We start from the raw sequence: 11,178 nt of genomic DNA, 5'->3' as shown, positions 1-11,178 counted from the left end.
CACGGCTTTCGAAAGTTCAAATCCCTGCAGGGGGGTCCCAACTTAGCCCATGACAAGCTCTCACGGTCAACGAAGGATATACCTTCTCCCGAGACATTCCGATCAGACTCAGTATCCCGGTTCTACAAGACACTTCGACAAGTTAAAACAAATCCAGCAACACCGCCCGAATGTGCCGACAAATCCCGATAGGAGCTGCACATATCTCGTTCTCAGGGCACAGTCAGATAAGCAATCCGTACAACTAAAACCAGCCCTCGAGTTTCCCCGAGGTGGCGCTGCAAGGGGCTCTAGGTTGGACCAACACTCAGAGGAGCACTGGCCCGGGGGGGTTTAAATAAAATGACCCTCGGGCTCCGAAAACCCAAGGGAGAAAGAGGCTAGGTGGCAAATGGTAAAACCAAGGTTGGGCATTGCTGGAAGAGCTTTATTCAAGGCGAACTGTCAAGGGGTTCCCATTATCACCCAACCGCGTAAGGAACGCAAAATCCGGGAACATAACACCGATATGACGGAAACTAGGGCGGCAAGAGTGGAACAAAACACTAGGCGAGAGGCCGAGCCTTCCACCCTTTACCAAGTATATAGATGCATTAAGATAACAAGATAATATAGTGATATCCCAACAAGAAAATAATGTTCCAACAAGGAACGGTCTCCAATCTTCACCTACAACTAGCAACGCTATAAGAGGGGCTGAGCAAAGCGGTAACATAGCCAGTCAACGGTTTGCTAGGACATGGTGGGTTAGAGGTTTGACGTAGCAATTTCGGAGGCATGATAAGCAAGTGGTTGGCATCGTAGCATAGGCATAGCAAAAGAGCGAGCATCTAGCAAAGCAAAGATAGAAGTGATTTCGAGGGTAGGATCATCTTGCCTGCAAAGTTGTCAAAGTTGACTGGATCCTCGAAAGCAAACTCAACGGGCTCCTCATTAGAGAACTCGTCTCCCGGCTCTACCCAAACAAGACAAACAAGCAAAAAGGACACAATCAACCACGTGCAAACTCAAACAACATGATGCAAACATGGTATGCTATGCGGGATGCGAGATGGGATGCATATGCAAGATTTGACAAGGAATGATTGACCCTTGACTCAACATGGAAATCAAAGTGTGCCACTGGAAAGGTGAGATGATTTCGCTTGAAAACGATATAAAGATCACGGGAATCAGAGACATGGTTTGGAAATGGCAAGCAAAAAAAATATGGCACCGGTCTGCGATAAACAGCAAGTAGCCATCTACATGCAACAAGATAATTATGCTAAAGCACCCAAACATGGCAATAAAATAAATGTCAGGGATCCATTCATGAAGCTTAACAAAAGATGAACACTGAGCTACGGCCAATTCATCCATTAACCGGTTCAAACAAGCATGGCAAAAGTGCAATTGGTAAACGGATTTTAGACTTAGTGAAATTAACACTTGTCTGGAATTTCAGATCAGCTAGCACACTTTGGAGCAAGAAAACTATAAGCTACAGGAACTTAACATGGCAAAGTAAAGCATGGCATGGAGCTACTCAAAGAGCTTAACAAAAGTACCTTAGTGACCTTAAGCCAAAAGGGATCAGAAAATACAATTGCAAGCATGTGAACATGGCAAAAACATAATCAGATCACAGACTTAGAGAAAAACTGGAGCATGCAAATCAGATATCAAGTAGGCATGTTTACGAGCTCGATGCACTCACTACAGAGCAAGGCACGACAATCTAAGCATACACCCATCAAGAATACACATTATTCAGTCTAGACATGGCAAGAACAATAACATAGCATGCACGGATCAACTACAACATCCTCGGCAAAATCGCTAACAAGTAGACAATCTGCCCAGATTTACGAAATAGCAAAAGTAGCGATTGACTCAAGCTAGGATTCTCCATAATTGCAAAGATTGACTCAGGCACGGATCACTAGGAAACAACATGAACATATGGCATATTGATAAAAACAGTCCAAGGACTTAGTGGAATTACCAAGTCCCTGAAATCAGCATTAACAAATGCTCCACTTTGCAAGCTTGTGCTAGTCACCACACACATCACAAAAATACATGGATGGCACCTCTAGAAAGATGAAAAAACACATAACAAAACATATGTAGAGCTCAGGGGTATATCATGCACACAATAATCATGGCAAAAATAACAAATATCTATTTGGAGTAGCAGATCTGACAATTATCTCAAATAGCACTCTTCCAACAGCATTTCGGGCATCAAGATGAACTAAAATGAAAATGATGCAGTGAGATGAAATGATGTACTCTCAGAGACGAACATTTTGATATGCTATACGCCCAAAACAGATCTACGGATGCAAAGTTACGGCACGATGGACATAGCAATAAAATTAGGGTTTCTGGAGGAAAGTCAACCGAGGCAAATATCCCAGATCTAGATCCAGCTCGTGCACGGGAACCGTTGCTCGCCGGAAAAGTCGTAGGGGCCGCCGGAGGAGGAGTCGGCCGGAGCGGGGAGGAGCTCGCCCGCACTGGCCGCGGCGGTGAGGGGCGGCGTCGGCGGCGAGGCCTTGGGGAGGCGGTGGCCGGCGGCGTGGACCTGCGGTGGCGCGGCGGCCGGTGGGTGTCGGGCAGCGAGGTGGCTCGGCCGCCGGAGTGTGGGGAGAAGAAGCCACGGGCGGCGCGACGAGGAAGGAGGGCGGCGGCAGGCGCGGGCTCTCGGGGGCCCTCCCAGGGCCGGGCGGGCCGGCACGGCGGGAGCCCCGGCGGGACACATGGCGCTCCCTGACAGGCCAGGCGCAGCGGCGGAATTTCGTCCGCTAGGACACGGACATGTCCGGCGGCGGCGTGGTAGATGGATCTACGGTTTGGGGAAGAAGGACCCATGGATTTCGGAGGGGGGCTATATATAGCCATAGAGGGAGCTAGGAGAGTCCAAATGAGGTGCGGTTTTCGGCCACGCGATCGCGATCGAACGCTCTAGATGATGCAGATGGTTTTGGTGGGTTTTGGGCCAAATTGGAAGGGTGTTGGGCTGCAACACACACGAGGCCTTCTCGGTCCCTCGGTTAACCGTTGGAGCATCAAACGAAGTCCAAATGGTAAAAACTTGACAGGCGGTCTACCGGTAGTAAACCAAGGCCGCTTGGCAAGTCTTGGTCCTATCCGGAAATGTTTAAACCCCACACACGAAAGAAAGTTAGAAATGACCACCGGAGTAGAACGGAACGCCGGAATGAAAAACGGACAACGGGGAAAATGCTCGGATGCATGAGACGACCACGTATGCAAATGCAATGCACATGCTGACATGATATGAGATGCAAGACAAGAACAAGAACACACGGAGACAAAAACCCAAACCCGAGAAAATAAAATAACTTAACGCCGGAAACGGCAAGAGTTGGATTACATATTGGGTAAATTACATCCGGGGTGTTACAACACTCCACCACTACGAAAGGATCTCGTCCCGAGATCTAGGACTGGAAGAACACCGGGTACTCAGAACGGAGGTGATCCTCGCATTCCCAGGTGGCTTCACGGTCGGAATGGTGTGACCACTTAACTTTGAGGAATTTGATTGACTTATTGCGAGTCTTGCGTTCAGTCTCTTCAAGAATAGCAACAGGGTGCTCACGATAAGAGTGATCTTGTGGAGCTCAATGTCTTCGAAGTTGACGGTGCAGTCAAGAGTCTTGAAGCACTTGCGGAGCTGAGAGACATGGAACACGTCATGCAAATTTGCAAAGTTTGAAGGAAGCTTGATTTGATAGGTGAGATCACCTCTCTTGCTGACGATCTTGAAAGGTCCCACGTATCTAGGGGCAAGCTTCCCTTTGATATCGAAGCGACGAGTACTTTTCATTGGAGAGACGCGGAGGTAAACATGATCTCCGATCTTGAAAGCCAAATCACGGTGCTTACTATCATAGGAGCTCTTCTGGCGCGATTGGGCTGCTTTGAGGTTATCTCGAATGACTTTGCACATTTCCTCTGCCTCTGTGATTAAGTCATTTCCCAGAAGTTGACGTTCGCCGGTTTCAGACCAGTTGATAGGGGTACGACACTTCCTACCATACAGAATTTCGAATGGGGCCTTGCCCGAACTTGCTTGAAAACTATTGTTGTAGGAGAATTCAGCATATGGAAGACAATCCTCCCACTTCATGCCGAAGGAGATCACACAAGCCCTGAGCATATCTTTAAGAATCTGGTTGACACGCTCGACTTGACCGCTAGTTTGAGGATGGAAAGCAGTGGTGAAGCGGATGTTGGTGCCCATGGCCTTCTGAAAAGAATCCCAAAACTTGGAGGTAAAGATGCTGCCATGGTCTGAAGAGATCACCTGTGGAATACCGTGCAGCGAGACAATCTGAGAGGTATTCAGCTCCGCCAATTGAGCTGCAGTGATAGACTCTTTGATAGGCAGAAAGTGAGCCACTTTAGTGAGTTTGTCGATGACAACGAATATAGCATCATTGCCATGCTTGGACTTTGGAAACCCAGTCACGAAGTCCATCTCAATGTGGTCAAACTTCCATTCTGGAATGGCAAGAGGTTGGAGGAGACCAGCTGTCCTTTGGTGTTCTGCCTTCACTCTTTTGCAGACATCACACTCATTCACGAACTGAGCAATCTCGTGCTTCATTCGAGTCCACCAATAAGCCTGCTTGAGGTCCTGATACATCTTCGTGCTCCCAGGGTGGATGGAGAGGAGTGAATTATGAGCCTCGTTCATGATCACTTTACGAAGGTCACCTTTGGGCACAACAATACGATCCTCGAAGAAGAGAGTATCCTTGTCATCAAGGAGGTAGCACTTGTACTTGGGTTGACTCTTGGCAATCCCAATCTTCACCTTCTTCACCATGGCATCAAGAAGCTGAGCTTGACGAATCTAGTCTTCCAAGGTAGGAGAGACTTGAAGGTTGGCAAGGAAACCTTGAGGAAAAACTTGCAGATTGAGTTTGCGGAAAGCTTCACAAAGCTCGGGTTGATAAGGCTTGAGAATCAGACTGTTGCAATAAGCCTTCCTACTCAATGCATCAGCAATCACATTGGCCTTGCCTAGAGTATACTCGATACTCGGATTATACTCTTGAATCATTTCGACCCATCGAGTCTGCCTGAGGTTGAGATTAGGCTGAGTGAAGATGTACTTGAGACTCTTGTGGTCAGTGAAAATGTCCACTTTTATTCCCAATAAGAGATGTCTCCAAGTCAAAAGAGCATGCACAACTGCCGCCAACTCGAGGTCATGAGTGGGGTAGTTCTTCTCGTTGGGCTTCAACTGGTGAGAAGTATAAGCCACAACTTTGTTCTCTTGCATCAACAGTGCATCGAGACCTTGGAGAGAGGCATCGCAGAAGACCTCGAACGGTTTGGATTCATCAGGAGGAGTCAGAACTGGAGCAGTGACCAATTTCTCTTTCAAAGTGTTGAAAGCAATGTCACACTCCGGAGACCAAACGTACTTGACGTGCTTCTGGAGAAGATTTGAGAGAGGCTTCGCGATCTTTGAAAAGTTCTCAACGAACCTTTGACAGTAGCTTGCGAGACCGAGGAAGCTACGGAGTTGCTTCACGTTCTGAGGTGGTTCCCAATTCACAACTGCATACACCTTCTCAGGATTCACCGCAATGCCCTTGGCAGAGATGATATGCTCAAGATAAAGAACCTCATCGAGCAAAAATTCGCACTTTGAGAACTTGGCGTAGAACTGGTGTTCCCTGAGCTTATCAAGCACCAAACGCAAGTGTTTGGCATGATCTTCCTTGTTCTTGGAAAAGACCAGAATGTCGTCGAGATAGACCAAAACGAAGTCATTGGTGTAGGCATGGAAGATGAAGTTCATCATGCGAGAGAAAGTCGGAGGAGTGTTGACGAGGCCAAAAGACATGACAGTGTATTCATATGAACCATAGCTTGTCCTGAAAGCCGTCTTGGGAATATCTTGCTCACGGATTCGAATCTGGTGATAACCCATACGGAGATCAAGCTTGGAGAATACTTGGGCACCTTTGAGTTGTTCGAACAGCTCGTTGATGTTGGGAAGTGGGTATTTGTTCTTGATAGTCTTCTTGTTCAATGGACGGTAGTCAACACAAAGTCGGTCCGTTCCATCCTTCTTCTTCACAAAAAGAACTCCACAACCCCACGGAGAAGAACTAGGTCGGATGAGACCCATTCGTTCTTGAATATCGAGTTGCTTCTTTAGCTCCTTCAACTCTTCAGGTCCGAGCTTGTAAGGACGCTTGCAAAACGGTTCCGTGCTAGGCTCAAGATTGATGAAGAATTCAACTGGCCGGTGCGGAGGCATTCCTGGAAGCTCTTCTGGAAAGATGTCTTGATATTCGCAAACGACTGGAATTTGAGAGATGGCATCCAGTTCACCCTTCTCATTGAGAGAAAACAGACGGATGGTATCATCACGAGCGGCAAAGACAATTACATCCTCAGACGAATGAGTCAATTGAATCTTCCTGGCTGCACAATCAAGCAGAGCCTTGTGCTTAGAAAGCCAATCCATTCCGAGAATAAGATCAATATCTGAGTCACCAAGAACATTTGGAGAAGACAAGAACTTATAGTCACCCAAAGTGATTGTAACATCCGGAACGCATACTCAAGATGTCATTTGACGGGCCGGAGAGACAATAGCCAACAGTTTTGGCAACACTTGAGTAACAAAATCATGCTTAGATGCAAAAGGTCTCGAGATGAAACAATGCGATGCACCAGTGTCAAAAAGAACTCTTGCGGGAATATCGTTAACAGGAAGGTTACCCATGATGACCTCTGACGAGTCCTCTGCCTGAGCTGCATTCACCATGTTGACCTTGGCGTACTTGGGGTTATGCTTGACCACAACTGTACTTGCCGATCTCACAGGAGGAGGAGGAGGGAGACGCCTCTGGTTGAAGCACTTGTTGGCATAGTGACCCTTCTATTGGCACTTGTTGCACGTGACCTCTGAAAGCGGACGGTGATACGGAGCACTCGATCTTGAAGCTTGAGATGAAGTCTTGTTCTGAAAGCCAGGGTTGGGTGGGTGGGAAGATCCACTGCCACCTTTGCTCCTCTGATACGGCTGACGGAACAGAGGAGGACGAAGCCAATACTTCTGCTGCTTGGCCACTTGAGTAGAGGAAGAAGGAGTAGCATCTCTGACTCGCTTGTTGGAAGCATCACACCTCAGTTGGGCAGCCTCTTGCTTCAATGCCATGTTGTAGAACTCATCGTACCTCAAGGGCTCAAAGAGAACGAGAGCTAGCTGGATTTCTTCTCTGAGACCACCCCTGAACTGGTATATCATGCTCTTCTCGTCAAGGACGTCCTGCTTACCAAAGCGGGCGAGCTTCTGAAACAACTTGTTGTAGTCATAGACAGACAAAGAGCCTTGCTTCAGGTTGCGGAATTCCTCACGCTTGCTTTCAACCATGCTTTGAGGAATATGATGAGCTTTGAAGTCTTGACGGAATTCAACCCAGGTAATCACACGGCCTCCTCTGGAATCCTTGTACTACTGGAACCATTCTGCAGCTTGGTCTTTGAGTTGGAAGGAAGCGAACTTGACAAAGTCCTCAGTCCTGACGTTACTGCACTCGAAATGCTTGCATAAGTCCACGAGCCAATCGTCAGCATCTGTTGCCTCAACACAATTGCTGAAGGTCTTTGGCCCGTTAGCAAGGAATTGGTTAAGTGTAGCAAAGTGATTCTGATTGTTGCCTTGGTTGCCTTTGTTCGCTTGGTTGCACTCTTGAAGAATTTGCATGATCAACTACGTGTTTGCATTGGTAGCGGCCATCACAGCTTGCCATGCCTCCGGAGGAGGGAGAGGTGGTGGCGGATCCTGATTCTGATTCTGATTGGTGCTCTCAGTGGGAGCCATCCTAAAGAGGGTGACATCCGTTAGCACATTGACAGATAAAATGAAGCTAAATCAAGCGGGATGAAATTGCAACATATAGTCTTCACATCCGAACAAAATGAACGAATGTATTCCATTTGAAATGGTCACATATCCATAAATTGAGAAGCCGCTTAGAATTTAGGTAGAGGAAAAAATCAACAAGGTATGGATCAAGAACGAATACTCGGTAAGAAATCCCAATCTCAAACCAAATATCCGTGGAAGAAGAACTAGAGCTACAAGAATTCCCACCTATGAAACTCCCGAACCTTTCCGGTTATGCAATCAGGTGTTGGGGATACAGGGGAAGCATAATATCTCACCCAAATCTAGCAAATCCTACATCCAGCTGTATCCATCCTTCAACACATAACTGAGAAAAACTTCGAAAACCATCTACCTCAACCTTCGAAAAGCATCCGTTATACAAGTTATGGCAATACTCCCGAACTCCCGCCCAGTAATGGGTGGCGTCGAGGTTATCTCACCAACAACTGCATAAAAGAGATTTTCGATGTCGGCGTACTAAACTCAGGTATTCCAGAACTGCAATGATAAAATTGTGACGACAACACCTCGGAGCTCAACTCCCCGGGACACTGCCACAACCCCTAAATGACAGGAGGCACCAAGAACAATGTTCTCGTCACAAATCCATCGGAACGATTCCAAGATACCCGCATGATCCTAAATTTTTTTAGTGAAATTTGAGAAGAGAAGAGTCAAAACTCTACGTCAGGATGCCTTACCAGAGCGATGAAGGGACTGGGGAGTAAAAAGAATTCCTAAACTCTCCTATATATAACTCCTAAATGACTCAAAACATTTTTTTCTAGACTCAACTCGGCTGCTAAAAACGACCAAGCAGTGGGGGCTCCGAATGTCGGGGAAGGCTCTGATTACCAACTTGTAACGCCCTCGATGCGGCTATATCTCCTACGTGCTGAAGCACGACTTAGAGGCATAACCGCATTGAAAGCAATGCCGCAAGTTAGGCAATCTTCACAACATCCCATGTAATATAAATAATAAAAGGGGAAGGTACATAGTTGGCTTACACTCTCCACGTCAGATAAAGTACATAAATAGCATTACATCATCCCATCACTCATGGCCCGACTACGGTGCCAAAATAAAAGACCAACCCAACATGCGACACGGTCTCGATCGCCCCAACTGGGCACCACTACTGATCATCGGGGAAAGACACATAGTAACGGCGTGAGTCCTCGTCGAACTCCCACTTGAGCTCAAGCGCATCATCTGGAACGGAGTCATCAGGCCCTGCATCTGGTTTGGAAGTAATCTGTGAGCCACAGGGACTCAGCAATCTCGCACCCTCGCGATCAAGACTATTTAAGCTTATAGGTAAGGCAAGGTAAAATATGTGGAGCTGCAGCAAGCGACTAGCATATAAGGTGGCTAACCTGTTCGCAAAAGAGAGCGAGAAGAGAAGGCAAAGCGCCAACGAATAACTAGAGAACAACCTGCGGCAAGCATTACTCCAACACCGTGTTCACTTCCTAGACTCCGCCGAGAAGAGACCATCACGGTAACACATCCCGGTTGATTCATTTTAATTAAATTAAGGTTCAAGTTATCTACAACCAGACATTAACAAAGTCCCATCTGCCCATAACCGCGGGCACGGCTTTCGAAATTTCAAATCCCTGCAGGGGGGTCCCAACTTAGCCCATGACAAGCTCTCATGGTCAACGAAGGATATACCTTCTCCCGAGACATTCCGATCAGACTCGGTATCCCGGTTCTACAAGACACTTCGACAAGTTAAAACAAATCCAGCAACACCGCCTGAATGTACCGACAAATCCCGATAGGAGCTGCACATATCTCGTTCTCAGGGCACAATCGGATAAGAAATCTATAAAACTAAAACCAGCCCTCGAGTTTCCCCGAGGTGGCGCTGCAAGGGGCTCTAGGTTGGACCAACACTCAGAGGAGCACTGGCCCGGGGTGGTTTAAATAAGATGACCCTCAGGCTCCGGAAACCCAAGGGAGAATGAGGCTAGGTGGCAAATGGTAAAACCAAGGTTGGGCATTGCTGGAAGAGCTTTATTCAAGGCGAACTGTCAAGGGGTTCCCATTATCACCCAACCGCGTAAGGAACGCAAAATCCGGGAACATAACACCGATACGACGGAAACTAGGGCGGCAAGAGTGGAACAAAACACTAGGCGAGAGGCCGAGCCTTCCACCCTTTACCAAGTATATAGATGCATTAAGATAACAAGATAATATAGTGATATCCCAACAAGAAAATAATGTTCCAACAAGGAACGGTCTCCAATCTTCACCTGCAACTAGCAACGCTATAAGAGGGGCTGAGCAAAGCGGTAACATAGCCAATCAATGGTTTGCTAGGACATGGTGGGTTAGAGGTTTGATGTGGCAATTTGGGAGGCATGATAAGCAAGTGGTAGGCATCGTAGCATAGGCATAGCAAAAGAGCGAGCATCTAGCGAAGCAAAGATAGAAGTGATTTCGAGGGTAGGATCATCTTGCCTGCAAAGTTGTCAGAGTTGACTGGATCCTCGAAAGCAAAACTCAATGGGCTCCTCGTTAGCGAACTCGTCTCCCGGCTCTACCCAAACAAGACAAACAAGCAAAAAGGACACAATCAACCATGTGCAAACTCAAACAACATGATGCAAACATGGTATGCTAGGCGGGATGCGAGATGGGATGCATATGCAAGATTTGACAAGGAATGATTGACCCTGGACTCAACTTGGAAATCCAAGTGTGCCACTGGAAAGGTGAGATGATTTCGCTTGAAAACGATATAAAGATAACTAGAATCGGAGACACGGTTTGAAAATGGCAAGCAAAACAAATATGGCACCGGTCTGCGATAAACAGCAAGTAGCCATCTACATGCAACAAGATAATTATGCTACAGCACCCAAACATGGAAAAAAAATACATTTCAGGGATCCATTCATGAAGCTTAACAAAATATGAACACTGAGCTACGGCCAATTCATCCATTAACAGGTTCAAACAAGCATGGCAAAAGTGCAATTGGTAAACAGATTTCAGACTTAGTGAAATTAACACTTGTCTGGAATTTCAGATCAGATAGCACACTTTGGAGCAAGAAAACTATAAGCTACAGGAACTTAACATGGCAAAGTAAAGCATGGCATGGAGCTACTCAAAGAGCTTAACAAAAGTACCTTAGTGACCTTGAGCCAAAAGGGATCAGAAAATACAATTGCAAGCATGTGAACATGGCAAAAACATAATCAGATCACAGACTTAGAGAAAAA

This window comes from Triticum urartu, chromosome 7 (assembly GCF_003073215.2).
Source record: "Triticum urartu cultivar G1812 chromosome 7, Tu2.1, whole genome shotgun sequence".
NCBI lineage: Eukaryota > Viridiplantae > Streptophyta > Magnoliopsida > Poales > Poaceae > Triticum > Triticum urartu.
The sequence above is the reverse complement of the archived record's forward strand: the minus strand, read 5'-3'. Positions refer to the sequence as shown.